The following is a 12,749-nucleotide window of genomic DNA, read 5'->3' as shown; positions in this document are numbered from 1 at the left end:
CACGTGTGTACCTTAGCTTGGACCCTTATAATTCTTAAGCGGGCAGAAAGAAAGGAGGCTGAGTGAGGGGCTTTCGATAGATCCTGCCTAGATGCAAACCACCTGCTGCCCTCTTGGAATCTGAGTATTTTAAACTGAAGAAAAAGTAATTTGCAGAGGACTCAGATTAGCATCTAATAATCACAATTCTGTCATTTGGAATTTAAAGCCTTACACTGTCTGTCCCTTAGACACCCCCAGCTATGCCCTCGGATAAATCTGCCTGCTTTGGCCAAACCGATTTTCTTATAGTTCCTAGCTTACGACCTTCCCATCTCCTTGCCTTTGGCCAAGGGGTCCCCTCCACCTAGAGCGCCCTTCCCACCTGGTACTGCCACCATCGAGCTGCTTCTATGTTGTGGCTTCCGTGCTGTCAGTGTCCAAGGCCCTGTGTTTGGCTCAGAGGGTATGTAGCTGAACAAGATTAACAGCTCTATCCACCCCACCCTTGTTTTCAAGTCTGACTTGACCACCCTGTACATTCTAGCACTCACCGTATGAGGCATTTCTTTTAGCCCTCCCCTGACATTACCATGCAGCACCTTTGTACTATTATTTCATGTAACATGTATATTATATACATATATTGGTGTTGTGTAAAATTTTTCAGTTCATTTTGTTGAAAGGCAGGCTTGAGAACCACTGAGCTAGGCCACACTTTCCTTGGATCAGGAATTCTGCTTTCCTATTCTGTAGCACTTTGGGGGATTGAGTCTGGTAAGAAGTGCTGGATCATTATTTTTGCCTGAAGAGTTATGAGGCCTTCCATCCATGACTGGTTCCTGTGATATTTGTCAAGTAACAGAAGAGAGCATTAAGCCCAGAACTCTTGCAAATCAGAGCTGAGAAGGCCCTTGTATGTAATGAATGCCAGTCCTCTAGGAGGGGAAGTGTCTTTCCAAGGCCATGCCTTTGATCCAAACTGTGACAAACTTGGGTTCCCCTTTATGCTTCTTCCCTCTGCAACACCTCCCTGGCAACTAAAATCTATGTCTTAGGAACCTTACCAGGGGCTCAGCACTGTGAGAGATTCAGAGATTTGTAAACTACAGTAAAGGCGCTTGTGAATCTAGTTGGGGAATAGGACATATTGAAATGGAAAACAAATTATAATGCAAAAAATAAGGAGATGTCAGAGGGGTGTGAGATGAGAAATGCCAAGGGATTTGTAGGAGGGATTCTGTTTTATTACAGTTGCCTGGGAAGGCTTCCTGGAGGAGGCAAGCTAACCTATTTCTTTAAGGATGGACAGAGTAGATGGATGAAAAGAAGACCTGTGGGAAGGAAGAGTGGAAGAGTCACTGCCACTCTGACTCTCATCACTCTCCTGATCCCCACCATTGTCCACATGCATGCCCCCATCCTGTGACCTCCCACCAGAAATTCAAAGGAAAGAGCCCCTTGTAATCAGACAGCACAAATTTCCTGTAATTTAGAGGGAACAGTGGGGTTTCTCCAGGTTTCCATCTGACTTTCATTTGTTATTGCTCTGAATAGTCCCAGCCTCCTCCAATTGAGGCCCATTTAAACATTTTCTGGCTTTTTGTTTTGTTTGGTTTTTATGACACTTGGCATAGCCTAATTATTTTGACCTTAGCAGTTCATTGAGGCCATATGAAATACAAGACAAAGGTGGCAACCAAGCAAAAGCAGACAATGTGGGGTGGGTGTTGAATCTCACCTTGTTCTAGTATGAAGATACTAGATCAGTTGCTCCAGGCAGAGGAGAGAGCATGAACCCATCTGAGCAGAACAAAATCAAAAGAGCAGAGTGGCATTGTGGGGAAGGAACCAATGCTCGAGAGCTCTAATTACTTTGATTACTCAAAGCCAAGGTAATAATGATCGGTAAAATTTATCCTGAGCTTGCCAAGAATTCTTCTAAGCATTTTAAAGATTTTTAATCATAAAAATCAGAGTACCTATGAGAAAGGTACTCTGAGTATTCCCATTTTGCAAGTGAGAAAACTGAAGTTAGCTAAGTTGTCAATACCTGGGTTTGGACCCAGCAGGGTGGCCACAAGGCCTGTGTTAGCTGTTGTTCTTCTTGCAGCTCAATGAGTTGACTTATGTCGAGGGATCTCCCACACCTTACAATCCTTCTCTCAGGGATGGTGTACTTGAGTGTCATGGGAGCCAGGGCAAAGGATGAACAAGACGGGTGCCTGCCATGTGGCTGGGGTACAGTAGGCAGCACCAGGGTGTTTGACCAGCTGATGAACTCATGTCCCATGAGACACTTTACCCTCCTGGAATGGGAGCCCAGTCTTCTGCAGATTTAGAAATGCACATTTTTATGGATAAGCTTCAGACTTGAAGATTGCCCTACACATAAAATCCCATGGAGTAGCAGAGTAGTGCCAAGCAGAGCACATTGAGACAGTATTTACTCCTCAGGCTTTCAGCATATGGCCCCTAATTATCTCTTTTAACCCACAGCGACTCCAAATCCCAGTGTCTACATCTGTCTAGCAGGGATGACAGGGGATCTTATGACATCGAGGCGTTGAGTAACTTGCCTGGGATCAGAGCTCTAACAAAGTCAGAGGTGAGACTTAGGCAGGTGGCCTGACTAGAAACTTTATCCTCATGGTACTCTCATGAGCAGAATTCTGACAGCAATTGGTCTGGATTAGAAGTCTGCAGACCTGGGCCCTGGCTCTCTGTCTGCATAGGACTGTAGACTTGAGCCCAAAGAGAGTGAGACCAGAATATCTCTAAACCCCTTCCAACCCTGCTCCTGCATTTTATACCTTGTTCTCTGTGTTGACCAGAAAGGGGCCTCCCATGCACAAGCATTTTAAAATATTGCCCAGGATATGTCTGAAGATAAATTATAGTAGAACACAGATAATGATTTTATAGTTCAAGAGCATCTTTAGAAGGTGACTATGCCCTTAAGAAATATACTAAATGCTGTGTTTAGTGTAAAATCACAATCCAGACCGGTCCTTACCTCCCAAGGTTAAAAACATACAGTATTTCTAAAGTGTTTTGGCAGGACATTCTTCATGGGGCCATGGAGTGTACCTAGCTTGCACTAAAAACCCATGCATTTTACCTTTATCTGAGTTTCAGAGAAAGTATCAGTGCAACCATCTGGAATACATATTAGAATTCTAGGTGGCTCTTGACACAACAGGCTTGAAGGAAGATATGGTATTTATGGATGAACCAGTAATATTAATAATATTAATAATAATGATGGTCTTTAGCTGCATAACACCTTATGGTTTAGAAAGCAATTACACGTACCCCCAGTTAGACAGTAGGCTGGTCTTCAAGTAGAATTATGGGGGCACACATTGATATTTTAAAGTGTACATAGTAAAGTGAAAATGGAAATGAAAATGTGGACATTTGCTGCCAGTCATATTTGCTTGAAGCTGTTTAGGGGGGAGGAAAAACCAAAAAGAGAAGGGAGGTAACATCTGAATCAAAACACACAAGCAAGTAAAAACTTTTACCCCAAAGTGAAAATGTAAATCAACATTGTGTTAACCAGGAGAATTTGATGTGAAGTGTGAAATTAAGTCCATGAGAGACCTGACCCCTTCTCTCTGTTCTGTTTCTCACCCCAGGCAGGTGGCAAATCTCAGATTCCTGAGGCAGCCCGATCTTTTCTCCACTCCTTTGGATGTCTGACAATTTGTAAATCCACAAGGAAACCTTTCTTGCAAGGGTCTTCCTTAACAATCTCATGCAAACAGCATGAAGTGATCAAAAGAGTAACTCTTGTTTTATATTTGCCTTGCCCAGTTCCGAACAAGGGAGTATATAGACACACACGCAGATACAAAGTAAGATAACTTCTTTGTAATGACAGGCAGGGTGGCAGAACCAGCAGGTTCTTGAGAACACTCTGGAGAAATGGGCAGGGCTGGGCCAGGGCTTGAGTAAGGAGAGTGAGCCACTTGCCTTGGGCACCAAATTTAAGGGGACACTGAAAGCCTCAGGAATCAAGAGAGCGTTTCATGCAGTATTTTAAAAATCAAAATGCAAAAACAAATCCATAATAAATAAAATGTCAGAATTTTAAATAAAGACAGGACAAATAGCAATTTTAATGCTGGCATTTCCATACTGAACAGCACAACAAGAAATTGGCAGCACTTTCCACGTGCCAGGAGTGGTGTTCAGTAGCATACAGCCACTCTTGATACGGTGCAGAGGGACCTGATTTATCCAATGGTAAATGCAAATCTATTTGATAATAAACCATATCAGAGGAAGAGTTCCTTTATAGGCTCCATAAACTCCATTACAGTCCATTTTGTCTTTGTTAAACATATGAGTTGAAAATTACAATCCTTTTATTCACTATTATCATTTTAGAAGCACGGCTCAGAAAGATTGGCATGAACTTAAAAAAATATGTTCGCATGCTTGTATCTATGAACCACCATTGTTTTCTGGGCTCTAGCTGATGATTTTTATGAAGTATACTGAAGGAGAAGAAAAATCAAAGATAATTATAAATTTCCAAATACCTACTTCATCAGCCTAAAGTGATTTTAATGGGAGGGATGCAGAATTTTCTATTTCCACATGAAAATAACAGAGATATTCTGATTAAGCCCCTAATCTACTATATGTGAAATTCTAACCAAACTGATGGGGCACATTTTCTTTTCTGAGACTACCTTTGATAAGAAATGCATTACAAACTCATCAGTTTGGCTTCCTGTTAACAAAGAGACAGCAGCCGTCTGGATCATTCTGGATTCACAGTGAAACTGCCACACCATGTATCCTCCAACTAAAGCCGTGCAAGTTTGACAAGGGGCAGATGAATCCAGGAGTTATTGTGCAGGGGTTTAAATCTATGCGGCAGCTGACGGTTGAAATAATCATCTATATATCGCTCTGAGCTAGCTGGGGAAAGGTTGAAGCTGTATATTTTCAACATATCTAGTCTAATGGTTAATCTGTTGTCTTGTGCGGGCTCTCTCAGGGTGGACTTGCGGCACACGCTGACAGCTTCAAGGAATTGTTCATGGTAGATGTGGTTTGCCTTGATTCTCAAAGTGCAAGGTAGATGAATCTGACTTCACTTGAGTTGGAAGATGGGAAACTCACCTAACTGGTTTCCCCCAATACCAGGGCACCTGCCGGACTCCTAGCAGATTGGAAAATAGGGTCGTTTGGATCGCTAAGCTACCTCTGCCCCTTCCTACCTCCCCAAGTCTGTGCACTTGATGTGGGCTCCATCTGTGTTCCTCTTGTTGATTGGCCATCTTGGCAAATTGGGAAGAACATTGTCCTTTTCAAAAACTGGCCAGCTAGGAAAATGTGAGAAGATAAACAGATAAACGAGAGCAGAGATCAGCAAACATTTTCTATCAAGGGCCACCTAGTAAATACCTCAGACTTTGTGGACCCCTGGGTCTCTGTTGCAACTACTCAAGTCTGTCGTACAGTGAAAATGGCCACAGACAATAGGTAAATGAGCAACTGTGGTCCTTTTCCAATAAAACTTTATTTATAGCTGTTGAAATTTGAGTTTCCTCTCATTTTAATGTGTTATGAAATATTCTTCTTCCTTTTTTCACCAGCCATTTAAAAATGTAAAAACATTTTAAGCTTATGGAGTATACAAAAACATGTTCCAGACTATAGTTTGCTGACCCTGGAACTTGAGAAGTATAAGAAGAAAGAAAGCAGCTCTTGGTGCCAGGGAGTTGGCAAGTCTCATCCCTCCACTACAACTCGTCCCCCACAAACAGGTGCTGCACATGCCAGGGCTACAGAAAAAAGGAGTCAGATTCACTTTTTAGCTTCAGAGCAGTTAGCATCTCCTTGGTTGGAGTAAAGAATAGGGAGAGAAGGAAAGAAAAGTTGAAAAGGAGCAGTTTTGTTGGACTCCTGCATTTTTTTTTCTCAGTTTGATACACAGTAAAAGTTATCTTCCATCTTGTACTGCCTTCCCAATCTCCACTCCATAGCAATAATTCAAGGAAATTCTTGCGTTTCTCATTATAGTCGTGTATTTGCTCTTAGAATTCCGTTGTTTTATCTTTGTGTCTCATCTCTGAGAAGCTAATATCTAGTCTTAGCTTGAGACTTTTCTTTGCCCTTGAGATGATAGAAACAATCTGTTCCAATAAAATAAATAAATAAATAAAGAGCTAAAGGCAACCAGATCTCCAAAAGGAATTTCCTCCCCAATACTGAGCAGAGCATTGGGCGAGTTATTCTAGCAGGTCAGGGTTTTAGTGAAGATATATGAGCTGAGATTCTAGATACAGGGGACTTTGATGAATGTTGGACTTCTACCAGGATGCATATAGAACATGAGGCTTACAGTTTGAGATGGGGGGATGTGGGGGGGTCAGTAGGTAACATCTAATCCACCCTGTTTGATTTCAGAGGATCCATTAGGCCTGCAGTGTTTCCGTAGAGAACATTGCAATCCAGGTCATGTGGGTTCTGTTAGTATATTTATATAGTATTTTTTTCTCTCTCCCATGTAGGAGCTGAATTCTTTCATTACTCTGTGTTGATGGACTCAAACTTACACAATTCAGGTTTCCCAGGCAGTGAATAGAACCAGAAATACACCCTGTGATTAACTTCTACATAACCTATTGTTCCTTAAAGTCTCCCTCCCCATTCTCCTATTAGCTCTACAAAAGCCTAGAAATGAAAAAGCTGCAACAAACCTCCCCTCCCTGCCCCGTCAGCCTACCTGGGGACAGGCACCCCTGTGCCTGTGCTCTGGCCCACAGAGCCACTTAGAGATACCTTCCATCCTATGTTACATAATGGCAGGTTAGTGTTATTTTCAACCCACAACCTCTAGGTTTTTCAAATAAATGTATTTCCTATTTCTCAGCTAGAAGTTGTGAAATTATCCTGCCTGATAATGTAAATAATAAAGCAATTGTTCAATTGTAGACAAGTTATATATGTTATATGTTGGAAATATTATTATTCTTGGCATTGCTTTTGAGAGGCAACATCCTTCATATTTTTATTACCTGTGCATTAATATTCTCTATGATCTTTCAAAAATATTGATTTTATAGGTTTATCGATTACAGTCTCAATAATACTGCAAAGTGTTCACCAATCTTCAGGGGGGGATATATGCTATCCCAAGGTTTTCAGACCAGAAACTCTCATTTCAAGGATATCACCCACTGTAAGTCCCCATGTTCTGATATTGAGCTGCTTATGACCCTCTAGGCATAGAACTTGGCTCTGATGCCTGCCTTGCCATGTCCTAGCCTTCTTAACTGCTCAACCTCGCTAATGAGCACATGACATTTCCCTCTTATGGTATTCATCTTGAACCAATATCCAGGTGCTTCTTTATAGCAATTACAAAACCAAACTCACAGTATGGATTATTTATCTGGCATCTGTTGTTCTTGTTGTTTTCCTTCATTGCTTCTAGAAGCATCTACACCTTCTCACCCATCTGGTTTGTGTGACAGGCAGCTAAGGTTCTGGTACTGTATGGTTACAAGACAGAAGACGTTCCTCCAGAAAACAGGTGCCATTCTGTGCTCCCATCCAAGGATTGCTCTTTGGTGGCCACATTGTAAGACCTCAAGAGTTAACTAGCCCATATTTTCTGGTGAAAGTCTTAGGCTTTCCATCATATTAGAGAGAAAAGTTGAGTCAGCTTGGGAGTTTTGTCCATTGTGAATTGCATATTGGGAAAAGACTATATTACTATGACTTACATGATTTTTCTTGAGGAGAAAGTTTGGTAAACTCACAGAGAATAGGAAGCGCACTATTACATCCCTAGCTTGGCAACTTCACCCTCTCTCCTTACCCTCAAGATTTTTGTTCTGAAAGATGGAAAACACATACCCACTTGTCTTTTTTTTTTTTTTTTAACACTCATGATACAAGGAGATGCCATATATCCTTCTCTCTTAGGAGTGGCAAACCCGATGGCATTTAATACAAGTTAGGCAGCAATCAAAACCAAGCTGACCAAGCCTGCTGTTTGAGATGAAAATGATAGTTTAACACTGAGGATTGATGACTTGGAATATAATGATTATTCAGTAGGATGCATTCAACAGACTTCAGGAAATAATGGGTCTGGTCTTGCTGCCAAACTGAGTTTTCGGTCTGTGTATGTCATAGGGAGAAGGGTACTCTGTAGGTTTTTGGAAATTATTGCACAAACAAGATTGTTTTCTGACATATTATCCCTTCTGACATTGATGACAAAAACACAGCAAAAAGAATTTCAAGAAGCCATCGGGGTAAGAGAAAACTGCAGTTCAGCTGAGAGGAAGAAACTCCCCTTTTCATGTAAAGCTATAATTTCATTCGATGGTAAAACTCATTTGGAACTTCCCTAATGAAAAATTTCGCAAAGGATTCATTTCCATTTTCTTTTCTCATTATTGTTTGGCAGTCAAGGTTGCAGCTAGATCGCGCTATCCCAAAGACCCATTTGAGTTCAAGGACACAACTCACAATCCTCGGCTTGTGGCCGAGCCAGGTGAAGGAGTTCGGGAGCCCGTTCCTCTTTTAATAACCGCACCCCTCAGTGTTCTCTCCTAACATGCTGAGCTCAGTTGAAGAAGAAGGATGTACTGTTGTTGATTTCAGCATGCGTTCAGCTTGTTGGGCAGCAAAATTCCAATAAGAAATGCCATAGCCAACAAGAAATAACAATTAAAATGACCCTGCCTCCAAACTAGCAGCTTGCTCAAGACTTTCGTCGGAAGCCCTATTAGCTAGATGCCTTTGCGTTCAAGCCACTTTGCATGCTGCTCACTCTGAGTGATTCCAGTGTGAATATGACATTACTAATGACCTGCTAAGTGTGTGCAGATGTGGGTTTCTCCAGATGTGGTGATTCATAACGTAATGGAGATAGCCGGTCGACTCATGTTTATAGGTTGTTTGCCTTTTATTGCGTTTCCGAGTTTATTTGCTTTGAACCGTTTTTTTTTTTTTTTTTTTTTTTTAACTCCAGCCAACAAATTCACCTTTAAGTGTCAAAGGGCCTCATCCCCCTAAACCCTGTCGAGGACATAAGGAAGGGGGGATGTGCCCCCGGCTGGACCCAAGCACTGGGTCCATCACATTCAGCATTGAGCTATTTTGGGAAAGCTGAAAGTTGGAATCCTTGCCCCATTTTATTCAAAAGGCCCACAAAGAGGCATTGGTAACCCTGACACGGTGTTTGCAAGCTGGCTAGGACAATAAAGAAAGGGATTTCTATTAAAAAAAAAAAAAAAACAGTAAAGTATATGATCATCTTGAAATAAGCCCAGAGTTCTGGCCAGTGTTTCTGGTGGATGTTGCCTAGCTTTTGCTTGAAAACAGAATGCCGATGAAAAGTCGAGTAAAATGTTGTTACAGATGTTCGACTCTGCATTAAGGCTGTTGGAATTACCACCACATCTTAAATCAATTCCCAGAACATTGTCTGGAGGTTATGTCATTGAAATAATGAATCCTCTTTAGTCAAGTATAAGCAAACATGTTAAAACATCATTGTAACTTTAAATTAAACTCTAGCGCAAACCAAGGGATCTGAAGCCTCATTAGACTTGCCTGACATTTTTCTAGCACTGAGTCTTCCCCAACTGTAAAACTGTTAGATTCAGAGCCTATTAGACAAGTGAGCGCTGGGAAGTTACAACAGCACATTAAGTGTTATACTTAGGGATGTGCAAAAACAAGCCCTTGAATTTTATGAGTACTTGGAGACTGGATGGAGTTCAGCTCCTATAAAAATTCCACATTGGATTCCTGAACTTATTTGTGTTTTAGAGAAGCCGGTAAGTCAGGTTCCTTTCAAAGATCGTATCTTCATGTGCTTCCACAGCATGATGCAAGTGAAAATGCTGGAGACAGAGGTGTATTGTAATTAGCCAAAAAGTAGGCTAAGTAGGAGCCTGTAAATGTGCGTTGGCATGAAGTAGAGGCCAATTACTTCAATACATTTGTCTTTCATGAAAGTAAGTAAGTCTTCCTTTTAATTCAATTTTTATTCCTTTCATGTAGTCACAGAAGCTATGAAATGAAAATTATATTTTATAGCTTAACTAAAAGTTTTTCTAGATCTGCTTTCTTTAAATATGCAGAAATTGATAGAATCCATATAAAGGATAATAATTAAATATGGTTTATAACCTACTTAGAGAAAGAAGTTATCGCTGCTTCTCTCGTGGGATCTAAGCCATATGTAATGGTCTCCATTACACAATGTTCATATATTTAAGCTGAAGACATTCCCCCCCATCCCCCCATTTCTTCAGGGAACAGATCTGCATTTCCAGGCCTTGTGAGTGCAGGAGGAAACCTTTGAACATGAGTTTCATTTAAGAGAACAAATCCTGGTTTAAATGCAGTATGATTATGATGGATGATCTTTCTGAGTTGCAATGAAAATAAATAGTTTCCTTGCATAGAAGGAGGCACGACTTTAGCACTAGAATGAAGTGTCTCCCTGGAGCTGGGTAACAGGTATTAACTTACACATCTTCCATGTGAAGATCACCGCAGGTAAACAAACAGTGACAAGGTGCAAGGATAATGGGCACTTAACCAAAGAGGGTTATTTATTATAGGTCCAGTGCAAACGGGGAGACAATAGGTAAGCAAAAGAATCCAATAGAAGTGCCAGTGAGTGGGACTTCTGTTCAGGTCCTTACTAAAATAGACTCACTGAATAAATCGGATGAAACCATGGCAACATCTGGTGGCCTTGAATAAAGTCAGGCATAGTAGCCTAGGTTAGGTAAAAGACCTTTCTGGGTGTGTCACTCTAACCATAAGGAGGCCTGTGTGACAGAGAAGAAGAGAATGTTCACCCCAACTAGCCCCACTCACATGCACACATGTTATTCAGTCTGTCATGTGACTCAACTAATCTAGGTCACCCTGAACACAATACAGCAATAGCAAGTGGTCCATATTAAAAGATGACCTTGTATTACGGGTAGAATCCATGCAGGATTTTCTCCCCAATCCTTAGATGGGGAAAATGCAAAAGGATACTTATCCACATACCTCTCTCTCGTCTGTCTCTGTCTCTCTGTCTCTCTCTCCCTTTCTCTTTCGCTCACTGCCTTTCTACCCCATTATTAACCTGGGATGCCTGGCCCCCCTGTGCTGTGAAAGGAAGATGAATTCAGGTCAAGCCCAGAGTGCCTGTTTGCTTGCGGAGAGATGCATATCAACTCTAAGTGATTTTTTTCAATACCATTTATGTGGCTTGTATTTATTTCCTTTAATCTTTTAAGTGCTGTTTAGTCTCTGTGTGATTTGCTGTGGATACTCATTTCTGATAAGATGCGATATCCTCCCAGCCACATAGTTAGGCCTGGAGCCCTAAGTGACTGATAGGGTCGCAGCCTGAGCCTGGGCCTCAGGGGGGACGGGGCGAGAGAGCAGCTGGTAGAGTGAGTGGGATGTAGGCATTCGTAGGTGCTTTCTTGCCTTCATCACTTCTGGAAACACTCTCACCTCAAACTGCATTCTTGTTCCCTTTCCATGTGTCAACAAGACTAGAGACCACCTCCGACTAACAGTGGGATAGGGGAATGTACCAAGTGGGATACTTTGAAGCAGGTTTGGAAAATAGTTGGATTATTAGAATCCCTTGGAACCATGTATTGTAACGTACTAAATTTATTTAGGGTTTTCAGGGAAGTACCATATAATGCATGTCCTGATATGGGTCTTCCTGGGCAATGTCGAGTAGCTGAGATGGCATCCTCCCCCACCTGCCTAAGACTTGTACACCATTAACATATGTCAAGCTTCTTTTGATGTCATCACTGCTAATATTTCTCTTCTTAGCTTTAAGGTGACTGTCGTGCATTCCGGGTTTCAAGGGTGCTTCCTCCCAGTCTGTGTTGCAGTCAACTCTAAGAATCCAAGGATCCTATATTTTTCCTTCTTGACATTACAGCTTTAGCCTGAATTGTGGGGGGTGGGGAGAGGAGGGCTAGGATTTTGCCGCTGATGCCCTTGGGTGACAGGCTGGGTGCGCATCTGCTAATTATGAAGCAGCTCTCTTAAAAAAAAAAAAAAGCATGATGCAAGCTAATACATCTATAAAGCTTATTAGTGGGTGTCTTTGGGCAAAAGCAGTAAAGTGTGCTGTGTTGTTTGTGAGCGAACCTTCACATTGCTTAGCGATCTGTGTGGTTTAGACGTTTGGAAAACAGCCTTGGTTTCCAACCCTCGCTGTCTCCCCTCTCGCCAACCCTCCCCCCATCATCAGAGATATCACTCAGTGGCAACCTCCTCCTTCATTCGGGTGCTCTTCTCCGGCTGGTCCTCCAACCTCACAGCCCAGTCTGAATGAGTTGAGAAGGATGCAGCCCCCCGCCCCCCATCCCCGTGCTCTCCCTCTAGTGAGGTGCAGGGCCAAGAGCTGAGCTGGGCTGGAGATCCGTGAGCCAACCGGCACCAATGTTCCCAGTCCCGACTGATTGAAACATTGGCTGTTAGGGGCTCCGATCCCTGCCTCTCTGCAAGGCTCTTCCCCTGGCGTGCAGGGATTAGGCACCAGCTAAGGTGGTTCCTCCGTGGAATCAGCGAGCTGGCCGTGATTCTGCTGCTGTTCCCCATACGACTTCATTTCTGACTGTGGTTATGGAAAACCCCATTCGATTACTCGGCAAAGCAACTACAGTCAACTCTAAGAGTAACGACTGAGTGTTCCCACCCCCCAACCCCCACATATATACATACATATATATGTATTTTATATACAG

The 12,749-nt window shown here is 42.2% G+C and overlaps 1 protein-coding gene across 1 annotated transcript in view; it reads left to right on the top strand.

Annotated features, from left to right (window-relative positions):
- Positions 1-12,749, top strand: part of KCNMA1 (potassium calcium-activated channel subfamily M alpha 1) — a 711,483-nt gene that overhangs the window by 608,974 nt on the left and 89,760 nt on the right.

The sequence above is a fragment of the Canis lupus genome, chromosome 4 (genome assembly GCF_011100685.1).
Source record: "Canis lupus familiaris isolate Mischka breed German Shepherd chromosome 4, alternate assembly UU_Cfam_GSD_1.0, whole genome shotgun sequence".
Lineage (NCBI taxonomy): Eukaryota > Metazoa > Chordata > Mammalia > Carnivora > Canidae > Canis > Canis lupus.
The sequence above is the reverse complement of the archived record's forward strand: the minus strand, read 5'-3'. Positions and strand labels throughout refer to the sequence as shown.